General features: G+C 35.3%; 1 long non-coding RNA gene across 1 annotated transcript; it reads right to left on the reverse strand.

Moving 5' to 3' along the window:
- Window positions 1–723: 723 nt before the first annotated feature.
- Window positions 724–6,704, reverse strand: LOC138314005 (uncharacterized). The gene is made up of 2 exons (XR_011207311.1): window positions 6,226–6,704; window positions 724–5,188 (listed from the first exon to the last, which is right to left on the reverse strand). It is a non-coding gene; the product is annotated as an uncharacterized lncRNA (long non-coding RNA).
- Between the last annotated feature and the right edge of the window lie 4,490 nt (window positions 6,705–11,194).

Here is an 11,194-nt window from a genome sequence, read left to right on the forward strand (position 1 = left end):
CTGTAAACCGATAAACTTATAGAGTAGTCTGTAAACAGATAAACTTATAGAGTAGTCTGTAAACAGATAAAGTTATAGAGTAGTCTGTAAACAGATAAACTTATAAAGTAGTATATAAGCCGATAAACTTATAGAGTAGTCTATAAGCCGATAAACTTATAGAGTAGTCTGTAAATAGATAAACTTATAGAGTAGTCTGTAAATAGATAAGCTTATAGAGTAGTCTATAAACCGATAAACTTATTGGGTAGTCTGTAAACCGATACACTTATTGGGTAGTCTGTAAACCGATAAACTTATAGAGTAATCTGTAAACAGATAAACTTATAGAGTAGTCTGTAAACAGATAAACGTATTGGGTAGTCTGTAAACAGATAAACTTATAGAGTAGTCTGTAAACAGATAAACTTATAAAGTAGTCTATAAGCCGATAAACTTATAGAGTAGTCTGTAAACAGATAAACTTATAGAGTAGTCTGTAAACAGATAAACTTATAGAGTAGTCTGTAAACCGATAAACTTATTGAGTAGTCTGTAAACAGATAAACTTATAGAGTAGTGTAACGACTTGTTTCGCTACGACCGTAGTCATTAGCGTAGAGTAAGAATGATACAATTAATTTGTTTTGCTCTGGGTTCGACTGCCGCGTTAGCTTGCAGATTCCTATGTCTCGCTACAATATTCAAAGGTACTAGTGAGTATGGACAATGGACGACATCAAATTCATTTAACAGTTAATTAATATTTAACATGTGTAAAGGTGACAACAAGAAAATACCCGCGTGGCTCAGTGGGAAGTACTGTGAAATGGACAATTTTGCTGCTAATATTCTCACGTTTTCGCTATCAGAATTAACTCCTACCCATCAACGAAAGACCGAGCACGTGGCGCTACACACCGGGCCGATTATCGATAGCTTAACCTCCAATTTCACAAACACCGTTCTCCAGCGAAGATTCTCAAAATATCTCCTTAACGGTTAACCCCGAAACACAACACAGGAGGCTCCCACTCTTTTCCAGCCTACCAACGGCTCTCAACACAAGAGTGAAGACTTTTAAATACTATCGAAACCCGTCTAAAAGCGAGACATGCCAAGTCCGACATTGCACAATTTCACAAGTATTTCAACCTAAAAAATATAGCAAAAATATCGACTGACAGCGAAAAATACACACACGGTAATGTTAATGCATTTCCATACTATACGATAACAGCAAATTAGGGAAAGGATGGGCGACAAATATACAAAAATTACATAGGATTCAAAAACACAACCCTCACCTCTCAAGGCCCGGTAGAAAAACTGAAAGCCTCGGCGCAGTCCCGAGATCTCGTGCCCAGCAAATTCCCGCCAAAGTCCCGGTTAATATAATTTCCGGAAAATATAGCAACGAAGCGCACCGCAGCTTCGTTACATACCCCCCAACCACCTAGACAGGCTGCGACCTGTAGCCGTAAAACTGATCCAAGGGAGATAATTTGGAAAGAAAAAAAATAACCCAAAAAGTTCCTAACAAAAGTTGAAACAGTTCACGAACTCGAACTAGAATAAAAATGGAATGGGAAGAAACCAAATTAAATATTAAAGAACCTATCTATCCAGTTCACGAACTTGAACTAGAATAAAAAAAAAAATAGGATGGAAAATCAAAGTACTGAAAGCTTAAGGCAAGTGATAACAGTTAATTTGTAGGTATTCAGACGAGTAGACATAAAAAACAAGTTTTAGCTTCCCAAAACGCTAAGAAGGCTACCATACAGCATTATTTATAAGGAAGCAAAGATAGGAATGCTTGACGAATTGTTCTGTTCACAGTTAGCTGCCATCGTTCTTATGACAATTCATTTTTGAAGAATGATAATTCAAATGCTTTTCACATTCAATGTAAAAGATTATCAACTTCATGATATTCATGAAAAGGCCACTAGGCTACCTTTCAGAAACAAAAAAAAATAAAAGTCTTTTTAAAACAATTATAACATAATAAATTGAATTTTTACCTTGTGGCGCAGAAATGGTCTACTAACGCGTTGTAATTATGACGACGCCAGGAACATAATATAACCTGTGTTATGAAACTTAACGCTTTATTTATTTTAATAAAGTTGTTCAGCAGGTGTAGTGGGCCTTTTCCTTATGCTAACAAGTTTTCCGTAAAATATACACTGTACTGATATACATTTACATGTACTTGAAGTTTGTGAAATACATAGTATACGCATAGAAACAAGCATAACATTTCGTTTAAAACTGTACTTTACTTTAGCGCTTACAGTTCCACAAATATCCCCTAAGTAAAGCCTAATTTTGTTTCAGCATCTCCCATGAGCAGACAGTTTTTACAAGTAGGTCATGATCATCTTGCTAACAGTAGGCTATATATAGATGCTCCACGCGCTCCCGACAATGTTTCTATTTAGTACGTGTTGCGACGCCTTGTGTGATTACTGAGAATAATGTCCGACAACCAGAAAAAACATTCAGATTTCTCTGGGTTTATCTAATGATAATTTGTTTGCAATCATTTCCCCACTGGTACCCCTTACACACATGAAATCTTCCAACAACAAGTAACCAATCAACACACGTAAATCATTTTGGCCAGCCAATCAAAGTGAACAGACCATTTATAACCACGTGAAATCCCAACAACATGGCAGGCAAAGCGACCGATTCTAATAGCTACCATCCTGGGATGGTAGCAAAAATGAAAATCAATGGAACCTACAAAATGTGTTCCTATCCAAATAATCTCCCCAGAGAGAAGTAAAAGTGTAATTTACATTATTTGATTATTGATCTTGAGGACAAGGTCATGGAGACATACAGCTACAAGCTATTTGCTACAAAATAACAAGGGAAACAAGCTAACTTTCCTTAAGACTCAATTAAAAAGCGAAGTAAAATCTGACACATGTATATCCCTATATGGAGTATAATAACAGATAATGATATTGCTTTTCACAAGTTTCATGGCTTATATTTCAAATGTTGTTTACATATAGTATTGATAAGGAACTATATGCAATATCTACAATTTACATGTAAAACTTTCTGGATGAACTCAGTGGTATAGATCAACTACAGAAGGAAAGGCAGATACTAAAAGAATTATCAAGAGAAGAAATTAAATGCAAGTAACAACAAAAGGATCATGAGTCGTAATGAGCATCTGACTATTGGCACAATACAACATTTAAAAAAAATAGTAATGGCAAATAATTAAAGCTCTTAAAAGAACTCTTTAATTTGAATGCAGGTCAAGGTCTTTCATTTGAACAAACTAAGTAGCCCTTCATCCCAGCATGTCACAGACCCAATATCAGGTCTCTAGGCCTATTAGTTACTCACAAGTCTTTTTAAATATTTAAGCCTATTTGACCCCTGTGACCTAAAATGGCAGTCAAGGTCATTGAACGTTGTAGCCCTTCATTCCAGCATGTCACAGGCCCAATACCAGTTCTCCGGGCCTCTTAGCTATTCGCAAGATGTTGTTAAAAGATTTTAGCCTATTTGACCCCTGTGACCTTAAATGGTGGCCAAGGTCATTCATTTGAATAACCTGGTAGCCCTTCATTCCAGCATGTCACAAGCCCAATGTCAGTTCTCTAGGCCTCTTAGTTATTCACAAAAAGTTGTTTAAAGTTATAGCCTTTTTGACCCCTGTGACATTGGATGGCAGTCAAGGTCATTTATTTGAACAAACTTGTAAGCCTTTTATTCCAGCATATCTTTAAAGCTTTTTAGTTTTTTGATCCCTGTGACCTTGAATGTAAATCAAGGTAAATTATTTGAACAAACTTGGTAGCCCTTTCTAGCATGCCGCAGACCAAATATCAGTACCCTGGGCCTTTCTGATATTGAGAAGAAGTCGTTTGAGTGAAAAGTTTATGCACAACGACAGAAGGTGCATGATGCTTATAGGTTAGTGTTGTGTATCGCGAGTTATCTGACGCTACAATACATATCATGTTACAGGGTTCACGATATGATACGCATCGCGATATTTTGATAGAAACTTCAAATGTCGTGGTGTTGTTGTAAATGTGTTTTTAGGTTGGTACACTAATTTTGTGTGTTGTATTTCTGGAAATTTTTATTTTTGGCTTACACTCACTACATAGACGCGAGTTTTATAGACAGAAACTTGAAATAAGACCAGCAAGTGGCCTTATAGGTGACAGGCGCTGACACAAGTTTAGTGTTTTGCTCTTCATGTGATTCCACAATTTTGTTACTAACAAACTTTCGGCTGACGCTGACCAAGACAAACTTTCGGCTGACGCTGACCAAAGGAGATAATCCAATGTTCAATTTTTATTTTTAGGTATCGAGATACAAATAAATTGTACACGATGCATTGATGCACCACCAAGGGAGGTAATACATTGTACATCCATGTGAATTGTTAAACATCTACTATAGGTCATCCTTACCCTTCAGGTCAGATGATCTAACTAAAAACTAAGGATTAATTGTCCTATAAAGAATTAGTTGCTGCATCAAAATCCAAAGTGAACTGTGTTTAATTACGTTTATTCAAAAATACTTGCATAAAATAACAAAGCATAACATAACAAAACAATATTTTTATTTTACCAGTACATGTAGTGCTCTTTAGTGATACATGTCCATCTGAATGTATGCAGGCATATTAAATATGTAATGAACAGTTCTTGATACTTTGCTGCAATATTACAGAACACTTCTAATTAAAGCCACAGATTAAGTCTGCAGGGGTCCGGAAAAGCACTTGTCCAGTTGTCAGGGACGAGTGAAAATTGATCTGGGCAAGTAAGTTTTAGTGTGCCACTCGCCCGCCGGACAAGTGTTTTTACTGCTGATATATAATCTGTGGTATTGCCTCTATACATTACATACATGTAGCATAAAGTGGACACTAAGAATTCTGAACAGCATATTAAAATAAGCATTCTCAAAATCAATTTGCAAAAATCTTTTAGCATTGGTATCAATCATAAGCATACAATGATGTTTATTTATCAAATTTGACTTATTAATATAATTATAATGTCATATTGCTGCCGCGTAAGATCTGTGGCAAGATCATAAACAGTTGTAGATCCTAGTTGTAGATTTTCCACACACACTACCGGTTACTGCATATTATATTACTGGGAATGCATATGGCTGTCATCGAGTGCTTGTCATGCTAAAGCACCTGCAAGATAAACTCAAATATATGTACATTATTATATTATGTAGGTCATGCATTTTGATATGCTTTTTACATAACATAAATCAGTTCAATTGCAAATTTACTTGACACCTGCAGTCCTCTAATTATGTCATGTTCCTCATTAGATGTTTTGCAACACTACGGTAAATGGGACAGAATTGTAACCCTAGATATGACGACAAAGTTGTCTAGAGATATCTGCCATTGCAGCTAGTTAATATAAGACCGGTATTATTTCTCTGCTTCTTGATAATCTCAAGTCTTCAAAATTTTGAGTCTGCTGTGGATGACTAGCCAATATTAGGTCCTGTTATTATAAAATTTAATAAAATATGCAATAATTTCAATAAAAAAGTTATAGAGTCCTCTAACATTAACTGCAACAAGAATTTTGTGAAGTTCAAGTCAGTTGTGGAGTCTTGTATACAAGTAATTTGAGTTAATATATATTACCATCATAATATTAATTTTTATCAATATTTTAAGTTCATGTTTCCAGTTTTTAAATCAGATATAATAATTGTCTTAATAAAATCTAGCCTTATTACACTTGTCTCTTAAACTCCATATATACACACATGTATATTATGTACATATATACATGTACAAATGTATTGTGTATGCATGATTGTATGTCTATATTGATTGCATCAATATGCTAATTCATTGTCATGTATGTTACACACTATACAAAAATGTGTACATATGTTTTGGGATGTGATACTCCATTACCACGGTATCTATATAGACACTTTAGCAAATTTAATCTGTTACACCTATACTGACTTAAATGTATTATTGTATGTCATAAAATTAGAAAATAATGCTAGCAGTTAATTTTTTGTCAACTTCGAATTTGAAAAGGAAACTGCTCCAAAATTTTAAAGTAATATTCTTGTTCATGTTGTAATAAATTAAAACATCGATATCACATATGTTAGCAGAAATACACACAGACGCGTACGTTCACTTCATGTGTAATTTATTTACTGTAGAAGCAAAACGAAATGAACACTTACGATTTTCGCTGTTTCTGTCTCCAAATACGAATGGAATGTTGTAGGCCTAGATTACTGTCACACGGGTCGGGTTGCTGAAGTACCCGGGTACCCGTCAAAATACTTGTAGGATACATGTGCACGCGGCCGGTTATCCGTCAAAATAGGAAACATTCTGACAGATGTCTGTGTAAACGTAAAATTCAGTTACAAGAAGTGCAAAATAGCACTCTTTTGTTCTGTTTTACTCACAAAGTATGACACTTCATCTGCTTACATGTTCACAGGCAACATTGTTGCAATATTTATTTCTCATGATCGGAGAACTATCATGAATGGCGCACAGGCTTACTTTCACTATCGTTAAGCTGTATGAGATAACATCAGAGGCTATCCGAACGAAGACTACGTCACTCTTTTGTACTTCCTGTTGCGCATATGTGCGGGAAAACAACAACTGTCACGGACATACTGGGCTCTGTCAGTTTGTTACATTACGATTGTATGATGTAACCGCTCAATTGATATAAAATTGATATACCAATACCGTTTGTAGTCATGAAGAATAAATCTCTCACATATTATTATGATTACATTGAATATTGCTCCATCTGAAGATCGCCCCATACAACATCGGTTACATATCAATACACCGTCCCGTCGGCGTCCGCCGTGCGTTAACTATTCATTCAAACGACTTCTTCTCATTAACCGTAAGGCCAAAGTACTCATGTTTGGCCTGTAGCATGCTGGGATGAAGAACTACCAAAGTTGTGAAAATGAATGACCTTGACCTACTTTCAAGGTCAAAGGAGTCAAATAGGCTAAAATATTTGAACAACTTCTTCTCAATAACCGTAAGGCCCAGAGTACTCATATTTCTAAAATGAAGTATGGAAAATGTGCAGGAGGACCCATTTTTCTTTCAAATGTGCATTTTTAGAACATTTCAGTCGACTAAAATGGAGGGGGGGGGGCAAAAAGACATGTTTGGCCGTGTCCTGGGTAACGGGGGTGGGGAGGCGATTACCCCCCCCGGCCCCCCCCCCCCCCCCCCCCCGCCCCCCTCTTCCTACGTCCCTGCCAAGGACGTATACTTATAAATCCTTGTTATGACGGATTGAGGTCGGTGTCTAAAAAAGCGGTCTTTTTCGGCGATTCTGGCCAATGTCATAGCAAGTACCGTACAGTACAGTAGTCCCCCATTATACAGATTGGGGACACTTCCGTATATATACGCAGGATAGTCCTGCATTTGAGTAATAGTCCTGTGTTTGAGGGAGTGTCCCAACCTGTTATACCGCCCATTTCCACCCTGCTGATGTACCGCTAGCTCAACATATTGTCACAATCTGATTTGGAATGGATTCACTATACAGCTAGTATACAAGTAATTGATCATAGAAGTTAAAACATTTGTTTAGGATGTTGATGAAGTTTTAAGAGACTTTGTTTATCCTACTATTTATGCTCCAATTTTATTTTACAGAAATAAACCCAGTATTCCTTCCAAAGGCATTAAAGCAGGTATAAACGAATTAAAAGGCAGGATCAACATGTTCGACAAACAAGAACTAACAGTAAAACTTAGAGACATTCTTGGTAGTACTACTGTTTTCAATGGTTTGCAAATTGTAGTAAAGTTCAGCGGAGAACTGGAGATGAACTACGGTGGACTTACATTGTTTAGGTACATATGGCATATCCCAATTGTAAAAAGCTTCATTTCATTTATCATTATTTTAGATATAATAAGTTTGCTTGATGAAGTTACTAAAATTAAATAGAAAGTTTCACAAATTTATTTTCGGGACAATAACTTGAGAACACAACAACAGAATTTGTTCAAACTTTGTTAAAAAAAATAAATTAAATTGATGGTAGGGTACATGTGTTGCTTGCAACACTTATTGTAAGCTTGTTTTGTGATAAATTTAATATAGTACTATAAAATGTTAAATAATTTTGCATAAAGTATTGGAGGTGAAGATTTAATACATGTAAGTTAGATAAAATATCTTTACGGTAGATGAGCATCTAAAAGCAATTGACCGATCGCCAGGTGTAATATACGACTATAGAAGCGTATACCAATACGGGGCTTACGAGACTTCAAAACAATGTGAGTAAAGTACAATTTACTGTGATTAGTCCCAGCATCCGGTTATTATGATATCATGAGTTTCGCGATGTTGTGAGTAATGAACGGTAAATTGTACTTTACGTCGTTTTGGGATCTCGAAAAACCCAGTATTAGCATGTTGGGTTAGTGTTGAGTGCTTATATTGAGAACCAGATATATTTCCAATACATCCATTTTTGTATGATTTTTTTCCCATTTCAGTTGACATCACATTTGGAGAACTACTCACATTTATAACTGGAGCGGATGAGATACTTCCTGCAGGCTTCTCAACAAAATTCCACTACTTAGAACCACCTGTTTTCAGATTACCTTAAACATCAACTGACAACTTGCACATTGAACTTTCATATTCCCAGGGATTATGATGTAGATCAACTGAAACATCTTATGATGAGAGCATTGAAAGAATGCCAAGGATTTGGGAAAATTAAATCAGTTTGAGCATGTCATTCCTGTAACAAATAATACTTTTGTTATAAAATCAATTTTTAATAATGTGACACATTTCAAATGGACTGTTATAATAAAGTTTCATGAAGCAATACCATTTACATGAAATTTCATGAAATAAAAACAAAAATAGAATATTTTTAATAAGGGTCAATTGAATCAATTTAGTAATATTTTCTTCATTCAGGGTCACAGGGGTCAAATAGGCTAAAATCTTTAAACAACTTTTTCTGAATAACTAAGAGGCCTAGAGTCCTGATATTGGGCCTGTGACATGCTGGGATGAAGAGCTACCAAGTCTGTTCAAATGAATGACCTAAACCTTCATTCAAGGTCACAGGGGTTAAATAGGCTTAAATCTTTAAACAACTTCTTGTGTATAGCTAAGAGTCCTTGAGACCTGTTATTGGACTTGTGGCTTGTTTGTATGAAGGGCTAACATGTATATTAAAGTTATAGACCTTGACCTTCATTCAAGGTAAAAAAATTTCATCAAATATATCAGAAACTGAACTTCTTCTATTAAAGAGTTTGTTGCATTGCCTTGTTTGTCACTACTATATTCTTTGAGGTGTTGTATTGTGCCAATAGTCAGATGACCATCAAAGCCAAATTAGCCTCTTGTTTTAAATTAGTGACCTTGACCTTCATTCAAGGTCTAATTCATCAAATGTATCAGAAAATGAACTTCTTTTGTTAAAAGAGTGTTTTGTATTGCCTCAATTTGTTTGCCACTACTATATTCTTTGAGTTGTGGTTTATCCTGCCAATAGTCAGATAACCGTTAAGACCCATGGGCCTCTTGTTATATACAATGAGTCTTAAATTGTAAATTGTAAGTTGCAGAAGAGGTAGGCATTGTACCAATAGTCACATGACCATTCAGCCCCTGTGCCTATAATTATTTACAGCACATCTTCATCCTCAAAGCAGCTTTCGTAGCATGGTAGATGTAATGTCATGAGGAGCAAAACTATAAATACATATATAACTTGTTTTCTTATGACTTTGGATATTGAAAAAAATCAAAAGATCACAATATATGAGTAAATTTCTGTTATGTTATAAATGGTATTATTTTGTGAGCACATGTATTCAAGTTGTTTAATGAAATGAGCTATGTACAACTGCATTTACTGTGTTTATGGGTGTAGATTGGATTACAAAATAAGATTTATAATTACTTCCTTTGATTTCATAAATAAAAGATTTTCATAGTCAGTTTAGACTTGTGTTTGCATTCCTTTATAAAAAACGATCTTTCTTAAAGTATGCAAATTACAAATTTTAGCTTAATACATAATTGTAACTATAAGAAAAGCATGTGCTGTAGTATATGTCGTCCATCAATTGCAACATCTCCATAACTGTGACAGAAAAAATTGTGATATAATGTACTAGTAGTATGCTGAATAATGCACTGCCTCACATTTGGCCTCTGGTAGATCTAGAGTGTTCGCCCTTGTGAGGAAGCTAGAAATTTGGGTTCTGTCCCCTGTCAGAGACGTACCAATTTTTTAGTTTGATTAGCTAGTTTAACGTCCTATTAACAGCCAGGGTCTTTTTAAGGACGTGCCAGGTTTGTTGGTGGAGGAAAGCCGGAGTACCTGGAGAAAAACCACCGACCAGCGGCCAGTACTTGGCAACTGCCCCACATGGGATTCGAACTCGCAACCCAGAGGTGGAGGGATGTGATGATATGACGGTACATCTTAACCCACTCGGCCACCGCGGTACTAAAGTCTGTAAAACTGGTACTACTCCTTCTTAAACGCTCAGCATAACAGGTGTTGCATGCAAGGCTTAAGGACTAAAAATGATATTAAATGATTGTGGAAAAATTTGTTTTAATAGAAAATATAAGGACACAGTTTCTTACTATAATGTTGTTGATAAACATGTACCCTGGTACCTATACACCTCGCATAATCATGCAAAAAATAAGTTCTTTTATATACATCTGTAATACAAAACTGTAATTTTAATACTGATATTAAATTATAAAGTAAAATGATTTTTTTTTTTTACAAATTTAGGGCACTTGCTTTTTTTAGCAAGTGACAAGAAAAATTACAATTCAAGCCCTGAATAAGCTAATGTGACTCTTCTGGTACATAAAACCAGGGACAGAAGGTAACCTTCATATGAAATTTGAGAAAGATCAATAAAAACATGAAAGGTGATAAACTGTCAATGTCAAAATTCAAAATGGTTGAGTGTCGGACATTTTGCTTAAAACTCCTGATCAGTCAATGAAGTGAATGGGCTTTCTAAAACTTGGAACAAAGAGAAAAACAAAATTGTATATTTCCTCCATTATTAAGGCAAATTCATAAATATAAAATAGTAGGCTAAAAAATATCAGAAAACTTTCAAGTTAATGCAAACTTTTAA

This window comes from Argopecten irradians, chromosome 2 (genome assembly GCF_041381155.1).
Source record: "Argopecten irradians isolate NY chromosome 2, Ai_NY, whole genome shotgun sequence".
NCBI lineage: Eukaryota > Metazoa > Mollusca > Bivalvia > Pectinida > Pectinidae > Argopecten > Argopecten irradians.